Source organism: Podarcis bocagei (assembly GCF_964188305.1).
Source record: "Podarcis bocagei genome assembly, chromosome: 1".
NCBI lineage: Eukaryota > Metazoa > Chordata > Lepidosauria > Squamata > Lacertidae > Podarcis > Podarcis bocagei.
The window spans coordinates 72,020,538-72,033,608 of NC_138125.1; the positions used below are offsets into that span (position 1 = coordinate 72,020,538).

At 41.8% G+C, this 13,071-nt stretch overlaps 1 protein-coding gene across 3 annotated transcripts in view; it reads left to right on the plus strand.

Annotated features, from left to right (window-relative positions):
• Positions 1-665: 665 nt before the first annotated feature.
• The window catches only part of TRIM66 (tripartite motif containing 66), a 66,500-nt gene continuing 54,094 nt past the window's right edge, over positions 666-13,071 (plus strand). Inside the window, exons 1-3 of one of the 3 annotated variants that reach the window (XM_081206966.1) lie at positions 666-1,265; positions 1,418-1,485; positions 5,866-5,941. The gene's annotated coding sequence lies outside the window, so the exon portion shown is untranslated. Of the gene's footprint in view, positions 1,266-1,417; positions 1,486-5,865; positions 5,942-8,402; positions 9,003-13,071 lie in introns of those variants that run through there. The other 2 variants (XM_081206965.1, XM_081206967.1) reach the window with 2 other exon arrangements.

Sequence of the window (13,071 nt, forward strand, 5' to 3'; positions counted from 1 at the left end):
TTGTAAATAATTCATAGTGTGTCTAATAATTGCAGTTATATGCTTCTCCCTGGGATAACAGTTTATTTCCTGAGCAAAATGTAATGGGATTGCTCAACTAAGATCAGGCAAAGAAAAAGTCACATGCATCTTAGATAATTGCCTTGGGAAAAGGAGAATCTGATATTTTGCTGACCCACCAATAGAATATAAGGTTTGTTTTTTATGTCGGAATACTGACCAATTACATAATTTTAGTGATACACAGCAAGTTTTATCCTATGAAAATATGCTGCATAACCAGGTCTTGGGCAGATGTTTCTTATATTGTGTAGAGTTTTTCTTGCTTTTCTCTTGGTAGTATTTTAATAACAACTTTCTGGAAATACTGTATATGATCATTTTAGGATCCCAGGCCTTTATATGAACTTTTCACTACTGCACCAGCATTCTGCAGGTAAATCCTTCAATTAGTGAAATGTTTAGCATTTAATGCTGGGTGCTTAGACAGTCACAATTTTGTGGGTATGGTTCAGTGGCATACTGGCAAATTCTGTGTGTACAATTGACATTAATTTGGCATTCTTGCACACACTCGAAAGTGTGGAAACAAATCAGGTAGATGCTCAACAAACAGGCTGCAAGCAACTTTAGTGTGCTACCGACCTCTGTAGTGATGGTTCAGACACTAGTGACTTGTCCAGCATCCTAGTGACAAAGAATGAGAAATCTTTCTTACACAATCTCAAGCTTGGGTCACAGTTTAATGACATTGTTTCTCAAATTATTCAATATTTTCAAATCCACCATTATTGTCTGTGTTCTTTTTACAACTGTTCTGCTATTTGACAATTTATTGGGCTCAATATATAATGTTCTGCTAGAGATGCAAGAAGGAAGCAAAGCTGGGTACCTTAAGCAAACATATAACCTTAGGGCAACATCATGCTTACAAAGCTGTAAGCCCCTGCTCTGTTCACTGGTGCTTACTCTTTAGTAAGTATGCTGTGGGTTGCAGCCTTAATATAAAAAGCTCAGAGTTTACTGCTGGGAGAGCCTCCCTGAACTGAACTGAGTAATAGTCACGCCAGTGAATCACTCTCTGGCTCATCTATCAGTGTTGTCCATCTTTTCCTTCATGCTTTGCACAAGCAGTCTACCTTTTTTATTTTGAAAAGCCAGCTTCAGCTGCAAATTTGCAAAAACAGCTTGAGCCTGGAGAGGAAAGGTGTGCTTTGGTTGAACATATGGAGGACACCATCATTCAGACAGCTCCAGCCTGTTGAGTAAGAGAGTGCTGTTTACATTCTTTCTTTAAGGTGGGGGTTGTGGGACACACACACACACACACACACACACACACACACACACACACACACACACACACACACAGTAGTCATGAGTGTTTGAGGACTCACATACCCATCTCTTTGCTTAGGGGAAACAGATGGAAAAGATGCAGGAGTTATGCTGTGATGACTTGGAGGCATGGTCTGCCCTTCCCTGGTGAGTTGCCTTTCCTTGCTTACTTACCTTATCCTTGCACCTCAGCAGTGGAGCTGAGGTTCTTAATGGGTGTTTGCATCTAGAGTCCCATGTTCCTGTGAGTTATTGTGAAAAAAAATGTTAACAACATTCCTCTCCTTCACACCAAGTATTCCTTTTCATCAACATTTGAAGGTCTTAGTTGTCTACCATAAGATAGAGCCCCATGTCATGCGCCTCGATGTGTATATATATATATATATATATATATATATATATATATATATATATGCTGTGTAATGTTTCTGGAGATGATATACCCCTGTGATTTGTTTTTGAGTTATTTTAGACTCCTGTCGTATGACAGCATGGTAGAGTGGTGATCGTGGTCATAGCACAGGGCAATCACCTTAGGCTCTCCACTGATCCCTTAGTTTTATTTAACTTGCTCCATCTTTTAATTTGATATGTTACACTGCTGTTGCAACTGACTTCTGTGCATTAGATGTCAACTCTGCCCATTTAGCCACTTGTGTTAGTGAGTACTGTGGTAATAATGCCAGTGTTGCATAATGCTGGTGCAACAGGGGCCTCTTCTGTGTCTTTGTTTAGGGCTCTGGAATTCTCTTTGGCGAAAATGTGTCTCACTGTTTCTTTAATGGCCTTCCAGAAGCTAGAATAAACTTTTCTATGTAAGAAGGATTTTTGTTTACAGATGATGGGTTTATTGTATTGGTTTTACTACTCTCTCTACCTGTTTGTAATCTGAAAACTGTTAGTAATTTTTGAAAACTGCTCCATTATTGTTTTCCCATTGCTGTTTATAGTATTTTAATGGTTTTGTAACTTATGTTTTAAATTGTTAGCTAATGGTTTCATTTTGCTGCTAGTCACCTTGAGCCTTTTTATGAGGACAAGCAGGGTAAAAGTGTTGCAAGCAAACTAACCCACTACTCTGATTCAAAGTTTTGTTCTGCCAGCATAAGGAACTAGTAGTGATCCTATCCCCATCAAGTGGTTGTAATTCAAAGGCAGAATCACACTGTGGGTGCTTCCAGACAGTCACAATTTTCAGGTGGATTTCAATCATATGCTAGCAAATTCAGGTTGTGCAATTAAAGTTGATTTAGAGCTATTTCACAACAAGCCCATTTCCTTTCAAAATTGGACGTTTTGCAATAAGGAAAGTGATGAGAAAATGCATTGGAAAGTTTGAGATAACATTTGCTTGCCGGAGCATTGTCTAACTTCCCCAGAAACAAATTGGGATGAATGCTCAGTAATTAGCCAATGTCAGCTCACCTCCTTGAAAACTTTATGCAAAGAAATCAGGGTGAAATCTCAGTAAACAGGTTGCCTGGATGCAAGCAGGAACTCTGCCTTGGGTTGTTCCCATGTTGTATTGTATGTATGCCTGGGATTGCTTTTGCCCATAGCAACTTGATGGTGCACTAAATCCCAAGGGTGCCTTTTCAATTAGAGAGCAGTTTGGGTGGTTCAGTGCTGTGAGCTGCTGCGGCTCAAACTAAGGGGAAATCTCCAAGTGTGAGTATGGATATGTTGCACACATTTTACTTAGCTTTTCTGGGGTGTGGCAGTGGTGCGGTAGGGAATGGCAGCGATATTTTTTTTAGTGTGCCTCAGTCAATTCAGAAAATGCCTGACTGTGTCTGCCAACAGATTCTGCAGTCTGTAGAACGGGGCAGGAACGGTAATTAATTATGTGTCTCAAATCTTTTGTTATAAATCAGGAATTATTATGTGCTTAAAAAAACAGAAGAAAAATGACAGGGCAAAGAATCAATCAACAGTGATATTCTCATAGGCCCACACAAGGCACCAGGTGCAAATCTCTAATTAATATGTCAGGAATCTGAAGAGGAAGGAAAACAAATCTGAATCTCAGTAAAATGATGTTACTGTGTGTACTGAACACCATTGAGAGGCAGTGAAAGACAGGAGATATCCTGATCTGAGCCCAGCAAAAATTAGTCTTTTATGTGTTGGATATTGTACTTGATAAATTTGACTCTACAGCTGTGACAAGGCTAGGCATGATCACAGACTGAATTATGTGGCTATCTATTCCATGATAAAATAATCAATGATGAATTTGGGGCTGACCCATCTATACGATGAAAGGGACATTTTTCTTCACCATTGGGCATTCTGAAATTACTGAATAATCAGCTGGTGAAATGGGGTGGGGAGCAGTGGTTTTCTGAGGGAGGGAGGGTAAGGATAGAGCTCATGGCCCCATTGGGGCAGGGTTAGCAGCATGTTATATGAAAAGAGATGGACATCTTTGGAATAGACAACTGAGCAAGAATACAGATCCCAGGTGGTAGAGTCATCTGAAGTTTTCTGATAGGAGGCGTAACTCCCTGTGTTTTGTGAATCAGTCCTACACTGATTACCATGAACATCTGGTTTTCTTCTGTGCCCTCTCTTGTATCACCCAAACGTGGGGAAAATATTTTGAGAAAGCCTCAAAGGTGTTATTTACTGTCTTGACTGAAACATTCACATCCATAACTTCTGTCCAGGACACCTATATGTCTCGGAGTAGCCTTGAGTGAACTAATCATATAGCTGTAGATGTGGGAACAATTTATTATTTATTCTTGTTCATAACAGAATAGTAATCTGGCAAATGTATTTATCCATTTCAAACTTGTTTGGAGGATCACTGGATATTGTTTGAAGCTGCTTGGAAGGGACTTGCATGGCCATGCCAGTAAGAAGGCTGTGGATAAAAATGAGAAGGCCAAGGTAGGCTGAACTCTGTGGGCAACTATATGGGCATCATCCTAAAATTTATGTGGGAGTTTAAAGCTGCATATAAACTACTAAGCCCAGTTTCCTGGAGATAAGGTTCATGCGACACAGTAGGAGTATACTGTATAGGATTGGGCTGTTAATGCCATTGGCATGGGAGGGAGCTAGCTGTGAAGGACAGGTGCCTTTAGAAAGCACATGTGATGCATACGGCCTAAAAGCATCCTGGCCCTGCTATTGTCCATGCTTGCTGAGTGCAGGGGCAGGGAACTGCTGACATTTGAACTCAGCATGTTATGTGGCTTTAAAGAGATCAGTTGTGCCGAATGTGCATGTCTGAGCCTGGGGAGTGGAGGGAGACCTTTTGTATCCAGCTTGTGTGTGTGTATGCATCCGTCAGTACTTTTCCTTATTATGTACAACCTGGTTAGCAGCATCCCTGAACAAACCCTTTTCCTGAGAAACAAATATATTCTTATTGGTTATTAAAGGTAAAGGACCCTTGGATGGTTAAGTTCCGTCTAAGGCAACTATGGGGTGCAGTGCTCATCTCGCTTCAGGCCAAGGGAGCCAGCATTTGTCCACAGACAGATTTCCGGGTCATGTGGCCAGCATGACTAAACAGCTTCTGGTGCAACGGGACACTGTGACAGAAGCCAGAGTGCACAGAAATGCCCTTTACCTTTCCACCACAGCGGTACCTATTTATCTACAGTCATACCTCGGGTTGAATGTGCTTCAGGTTGAGTGCTTTCGGGTTGCGCTCCATGGCAACCCGGAAGTAACGGAGCGCGTTACTTCTGGGTTTGGCCGCTCGTGCATGCGCAGATGCTCAAAATGATGTCATGTGCATGCGCAGAAGCAGCAAAATGCAACCCGCGCACGTGCCGACTTGCCATCGCGTCTTACATTCTATTCAGGATGCGAACGGGGCTCCGGAACAGATCCCGTTCGCATCCTGAGGTACCACTGTACTTGCACTGGTGTGCTTTTGAACTGCTAGGTTAGCAGAAGCTGGAACAGAGCAATAGGAGCTCAGCCCATCATGCGTATTAGAGCAATCTCTGAGGGAGATGCTTTGCCCCTTCTGAAGCAGGTGAAATTCACTAGATATACAATATTTGATCCTTGAATGGGGAACCCAGCTCCTTTCTGGGTGCTAGAAAAACAGAAGTGCTTACTTATCTGGCATGAGCTGCATCTGCCATTCCCTGCTGCTGTATCCGCTTTTGAGATGTTGCATCTTACCCTGGAGAACTGCTCAGCTGTCTATGAACCTTCCAGATGATGTCATTCCATGCCCTCCTTTTCCAAGGGAATTGCTGTTAAACTCAAATAGAACTGCTAGTGAACTGCAGGGGTTTTTTTGTTGGTTTGTTTGTTTGCTTATCATGTAGTAAGTGCAACACTTGTGGGAATCTGAGTGCTGAACTGAAAGTTTTCAGGAAAGAGGTTTTGGCTCAAAATTGGAAGCGGCTTGTCTCCCCAAGACTAAGGGAGAGATTTTAGAGAGTGAAAACTGAAAATGTTTAGTGGGAGTGAGAGGGCTTACTATTGGCAGTGAGTGCATGGTTGTTCTCTCAACTGTTTTAAAAGCTCCATTTGTTCCCTTTCTTTTTTGAGGCATTATAAGTGAGGAAGAGCATCCACCATATTTTGAAACCCACATTGCCCTGGGATGACATTATGTCTATCAATGGTAAGGCACATTCATTCCACAACCCTTGTGCAGTTTATTCCCCGCTCCTGAAAAATAGGTGACCACCTCCCAGTCCACCACATGTGAATGAGACAGTGAATTTGAAGGCAGGCATTTTCCATCAGTTTTTTTTAATGGATTCCAGAATGTGAAGCTCACCAAACTATAGCCATCATGACCGCTAGATGTCCAGTGAATAGAAACATTAAAGGTGATGGAGAATTTCACCATATTATTTTTTAAAAAACCAGAATTATAATTACACCTGCTATTTTTGCTAGCTTCACATTACAGGCACTAGATTATAGGGATTGCACGTAAAATTGCTTTGTTGAAACCTCTCCAAAGGCAAGTGATGCAATGTGTTACATGCAATGCTGTCTGAAAATGAATACCCCTTAGTTTTAATTAGACATTCACTCTGAGGTATGGATGATAGCATAACTTTATTAATCTCACCAATAAGAGCTCACGTTGGAGAGTAAATAAAATGTTGCAAGCAGTTTGCATAAGTGTTCAAGGTGGTTGAGTTGGAGTTGCTTCAGACCCGTTTTGGTCAGTGTCTGCTGCTGCTGCCCACTCAAAAGGCGAGCAGAGCAGCTGGGCTTGGTTAGGTAAATATGAAGACATACAGTACAGCATTTTGTATTTTAAAATACTCCCTGATATCCCCTAATTGGGCCTTAGAGAAAATGTGAATAATATCAAGAGTTCTGAGCAATTGGTTAATGCTCTTTGAGAGTTATTATCCGAAGGATGATAAGGCAGCTGAAATTATCTGGGTGATGGATAGAAATTTTACCGGCTTGAAACAAATGTAGGTTCACGTGCATTACTCAGATATGAATTGTCATGATGGATTTTCTAAGTAAAAATCCAAATTCAGATGCTGAACGCTACTTTCACTGTTTGACTTCCTTAACATAGCAACATATTTAGTCAAAGAACAACTTTTTCTTAAAGTTCTTTGGTATCCAGTGATGTAATATTATTACTTGAAGTTGTTGACATCATCATCATAAGGGCACCTTCACTGTTTCTTATTTTGTGGGAGGGATTCAAGCACGTATCAGAAATTTAGATTTGAGCAATTAAAGTTGATTAAAGTGATCCATCATCCTTCACAACAAATTCACTTACAAGCACACACACACACTTTTTGCAGTTAGGAAAGTGATGGGCAGGGCTTTTTTTAGCTGGAACTCACTGGAGCTCAGTTCCAGCACCTCGCAGTTGGGCGCCATTGCCATTATAAGAGAACAAGGGAGGCATTCATGGGGAATTCTGGCACTTCTTTTTCTAGAAAAAAAGCACTGGTGATGGGTAAATGCACTGAAAAATGTGAGATGAATGAATGATTGACAGGAAGATGTAAAACTCATACAAACCAATCAGAATGAATGTTCATTGTTGTATAATCACCCCACAAACAAATCAGAATGAATGCTTAATAATGACTGTACATAGTCTAACTTCTGCAAAAGCTTTGTGCAAGCAAATTGGAATGAATGTTCAATTAACAGATTTAAGGCTGGTGGTTCAGGTCACTAACATGAGCTCTATGTCTCAGTGGAGGCTTTTAAAGAACACTTTAAAAACACAAAACTGTTTCCTTGGTGTAGTATCACTCTTACGGCACCTGTGGCCAAAACACCACATAAACCAATCCTCATGTTCAACTCAAAGGCCTGGATTCAATGTTCTCTGACCACGCTGTTGTGTTATCATAGGGGTGAGAATAATGGTTGTGCAATATAAAATCCAGCACAACAGTTGTGCTAGCAGAAGCTTGCTGTACAGCAGGTTATTCAACAGAAAGTATAATCTGTTTTGCAACCAACCACAAGAAGCAGGCTAGCTTCCTGCCCTTGTCTTGTAGAAGCCATTTTGCACAGGGTGGCCCAACTTTTCATACCAAGTGGGCTGCATGAGTACCTCGGCACTTAATTTTTACGTCACAGTTTCAGTACAGTGTTTTTGTTTTTTTTAGAAGAAATTTAGTCATAATTTGCTGTTTGGGAACTGTTTGCTCAGGAAAAGGGTACAAACATTTTCCTGTTATTTATGCCATTGTTTTAGAAATTCAGGAACATAAAAACTGCCTTATACTAAGTCAGACCCTTTGTCCTGTCTACATTGATGGGAGGGTCTCCCCAGGGTTTCAGAAAGAGGATGTTCCCAGCCCTGCCACTTCAACATGCAAAGCAGATGCTGTACCACTGATGAGCTACGTTTTACAGAAATTAAGATATCCTAATTTGGACATGGTGATAACCCCAGAACTGAATTTGGTCTATTGATATTCATACATTGTTGTTTGAGTTGTACAATCCCATGTTGGATTGCTTTTTAGATGTACTGATTGCATCATTCTTCATACGTACAAACAGTGGCTCTCTAGGGCAATGCTGAATACTCTTTCCTCCACCAGCAGAGGTGTAATAATGATATACTGTATTTAAAAGAGGTTTCTGTAAAGCACAGGCTCCAGAAATAAACCTTCCTTGGCTTTAGATGACACTGAGTTCTGAAGTTCAGCAGTTGCATAGGTAGCTGAATATGTACCTTGGGGTGAATTATTGTTTGTGATTTCTTCTTGATGGGTTGATAATAAGACACCTATATAGTCTCCGTTTGCAAGCATCTGTTATAAGCCATATTGAGAGCTTCCTTTTAAAGAAGATCTGGCTAAAAACAGAATGATTGCTCTCATTTCTGTCTCACCATGGAATTGTTTTTTTCCTTTTTCTATTGATCTGGAAAAACAGCTGAGAAAATGTACCATAGACTGAAAAGTAAGAGGGGAATATAAGGCACGTTAACGGTCTCTGTTCTGAGCCTAGTTTTGGAAGAGGGCTTTACCAAACAGTAAAGGAGCCCCAGATGAACACCGGGAAGGTCTAGTCATTTTCTCTCATCAGCACTCCTGACGCTGAACAGTAAAAGCTGTTTCCAGGGATTACGCGGTGCACGCTCTTCTGCTTAGTAACAACCCATTTCCTCAGCCAAGAGACACTTATTTGTGCTCCTCTCTTAAGTGGCTGCTTTCCAGAGAGAACAGGTAAGCCAACATGAAAAGTAATTTTTTTCCTGAATAAATAACATAGCCTAGCAGCAGTTTGCAAGGAGGGTGGCATAAGCACTTCCCATTTCTAGTCGGAGCAGCTGTCTGTCAGTTGTGATTCACTGTCTGTAAACAGGCAGAGAGGTTATTTTGCTGGCGTGCTTCATGTTATGCTGATTAAGTTTGGATAGCCATTCCAAAGGAAAATGCATTGATAATGGGAGCAGCATCATTAAGGTTTAGAAGGTAATAAGAGCAGACAGCAGCGGGGGGTGGGTAGGAGTGGGAGTTCTGCATCTCTACAATGTACAGGTTTAAAATTACCAAGTATTGCAAGTGGAGCTTGATTAGCCAGCCCAGGGTAACTGAAGGTCAATTGTATCCCGTGGGGTTAAAGATTCAGACAGCAAGATGCAAACACATTTGTTGTGGACCAAAATCAAGCTGTTACCGATATTTAGGCAGACGATCAAACAGGGGATTTGCCGAGTGCAGTAACTGCATCTACCTAAGGCTTAGCATTATTTAACAGTTGCCCTTTTGCTTTTTACATTTTTCTGTTTGGGAGTCTCCTTGGTTATCTAGGAGGCCTGAAGGTCATGGTCACTAGAGCTCTCAGTTCTCCAAGTACACTGGCTGATTCAGACATACAGACTCATTCCGGTGTTTACATGTTTGGAATACATCTGTGTTTGAATAAGTGGCTTCTGCACCCACAGTCTTTTGAGAGAAATGGGAGAAAGGTCTGTCTTGCCTGTCCAAGCATGCATGGGCTTGTGTGTCCATGTGGAAAATATGCACACTTTCCCAAATTTGGCCCATGACGGCATCCTGATGAGGGAGGGCGCGAGGTTCTACAGTCTGATCTTAGGTAGGCAGGATTAAAATTCCAAAGATGAAGAAAGACATGTTTTAAGATAATTTGCTGGATTTACTTTTCTATTCCTCATAATATTATCAAAGCAAATCATTTATCTGCAAGAGAAACAAAAAATCCTGTGTTTTTTAAAAAAATCAAAGCCTTTGGGACAGTTATTGTTTATGTAAAAGCCAAACATTTGCTATATTGTTATATTTTTCCCAGTAAGGCCATCATCAATCATTTTAGTAAAAGCAAGCATCATCTTTATTTAGTATGTGAGCTTCAATTCTTCCGTCCATGAATGCAGAATAAATGCCAAGCAACACAGAAGCATGTGTAATAAACCCAAATAGCTGCTTATTTTAGTGATAAGCTGAATAAGAAAGGAGTTTTTTAAGTGGAATAGCAGTGGGGAAAGGGATGGTTAATAATTCCCCTGCCCTCTTTCCATTACAACTCAATCCCCCCCCCAGTCCACTCCCTCTGTCCTTTGCTCTCAGACCAAATTCCCTATGTTACTTCTCCACCCCATAGTAGATGTGCAGAGGACAGACTTACCCACCCACCATGCCTGGAATACTGGATACAAGGCTCAAGCAGAAACCTGTTGCTACTTCCTCCACTACCTGACCTGTTGGAGTCTGTTGTGTTGTGCTCCCTGGCTCACCCAGCCAGCAGAATTTTTGAAACACAGAAGTTGTCAGTCCTCTCATATCCATATGACACTTAAGAAAAAGGAAGCAAAAAGCCATTTCAAACAAGTTCACCGAATTGTTTATAGGAGCCTCCCTATTGCCAGCGTGTTGATCAGAGGTATATGTGCTTCAGAGGATTAACCCCATCCAGTCTGAACATAGGAGAGGACAGCTGTACAACTATTCTGCCTAAACCTGCATTGGAAAATGGTGTGAAGCAGCCCTGGCAAGAGTCTCAACTAGATCCATGTGTTGCCCCAGGCAACCATCTGGACTCTAAACAGATGTGTATAAAGAGTCAAATCAAAACTAGCAATATTTAATCCTTTGAGGTGGGATATGTACTGCATTTAATAGCTAAACGTGTTATGCTGAAGTGGAGTTAATCAGACCCAAAGTCAAGTACTTTGTGGGTTGTGGACTGGCCTCTACTGCTGCATATTAGTTATTTGAGGGGTGCACAGCTAGGCCTTTAGTGAGATCCTTCACACTTTGAAACTGCCTGCCAAGAGAAATGGTAGGAAAACACATTTACACTCAAACTCAGGGCTTGTCCACATTTATGCTTGTCCTGCCTCTTCCTCCTGGGGAAACCTGCTCTTTACTGCTGAATTGGAGTAGACGTCAATCGGATTTTCAGTGGATTGACACCTGCTTTGATTCAGTGGCAACATGCAGGTTTTCCTGGGGAAAGTGGTGGCGCAGATGCACTGGACAAGCAGAAAATCTCTTGGACCCGTGCTTTCTAGGCACAGGACATGCAAAGTATGGACGAGCCTCAGTGACAATTAGAAAGCATTGTGCATACACTCTCTCTCACAGCCACACAACCCAGGCTGTGTACACATTGGCAGCTTAAAACACACCTAGGTTGTTCTTTTTCTGAGTTCACATTGAAGCTGGTTTGGAGAAAAATGCATAAATGTATAGATACAGGATGTCAGATGTACACCACTTCCCAAACCAGCGCTGGGGGCGCACTGGATGCATAGTAAATGTGAATGTGTACACAGCCCCAGGCTTTGTCTAGCTTCAGCAGTTTTATTACCTTCTTTTTTATTACCTACTTTTACTTCCTTTATTACCTTGCATGTTTTTGTTGTAGTTGCATTCTTATTTTAGTCTGGCTTATTGCTTGTTTTGGTTGTATCACCTGTTGTCAATCCCTCTGGGTGGGGTACACATTTAATAAATAATATAAATAATAAATAATATTAATGGAGTGCAATCACATTTTATACACAGCTCAGATTTTGTCCAGTGTTTCACTCTTCAAAAATTCCACCCAGGACTCCAGACTGATATTTAAAACTCAAATGTTGCTATTACTTATTTCTACAGCACCATCATAGTGCACAGAGCAACACAAGTCCGCTCACCCTCTCAGTGTGGCGGCGTTGCAGGACGGCAGAGGGTGGCTGTCCGGATGAGTGGCGGGGTCGCTCCAGCTTTCAGGAGCTGGATGTGAGCCCAGGATTGGCAAATGGGAGTGCAGATTTGGATGCAGGCTGGGCCAGGGGGAGGAGCTGATGGAGCAGGAGGGCTTCCCTCAGGTCCATGCCCAGGTAATTTAAGCAGCCCATATCTGGGGTCCTTACCTGGGTTTTCCCATCGTGCTTAACAGAGTAAAGGTAAAGGGACCCCTGATCATTAGGTCCAGTCGTGGCCGACTCTGGGGTTGCGGTGCTCATCTTGCTTTATTGGCTGAGGGAGCCAGCGTACAGCTTCTGGGTCATGTGGCCAGCATGACTAAGCCGCTTCTGGCGAACCAGAGAAGCTCACGGAAACGCCGTTTACCTTCCCGCTGGAGTGGTACCTATTTATCTACTTGCACTTTGATGTGCTTTCAAACTGCTAGGTTGGCAGGAGCAGGGACCGAGCAACAGGTGCTCACCCCATTGCGGGGATTCGAACCACCGACCTTCTGATCGGCAAGCCCTAGGCTCTGTGGTTTAACCCACAGCGCCACTCATGTCCCCTTAACAGAGTAGCACAAGCCAAAGAGGCAGGCTCTTGCCTTGTAAAGCTTACAAGTGAAATTGGGTAATTAGGTGCAAAAGTGGTTCAATGGAGAATATGTATCATTATGCTGTTTTAATTCCTTCATCTCTGTTGCTTGCAGCCTAGAAAAATAAGCATAGTAGCTTTTATCACTGTGTGTAATGGCCCCACAACAAGATAAGTTCTGGTTGATGCTTTGCTTACTAGCCATTTTTTTTTTTTTTTGCAGTGATGAAATTTAGGCAGGAATACAAATGTGAGGCCCATCTTATAATGTGAAAATAAAATTATGGGTGGGACAATAGCACAACAATTCTGTTGCCACAGCACATCCTTCCTTAGTTCTTCCTGTACACCTGCTGGGTTATAAGTTCGTCTGGAAGGTATGTAAATATGAAAAACATTATTATATTGAAAGATTTAACTGCCAGTATTGCTGCAACATTGTCTTAAGAAGCTTAACTAATAACTGTACATAGATACAATTCTATGCAGGCCAAGTTTGGGC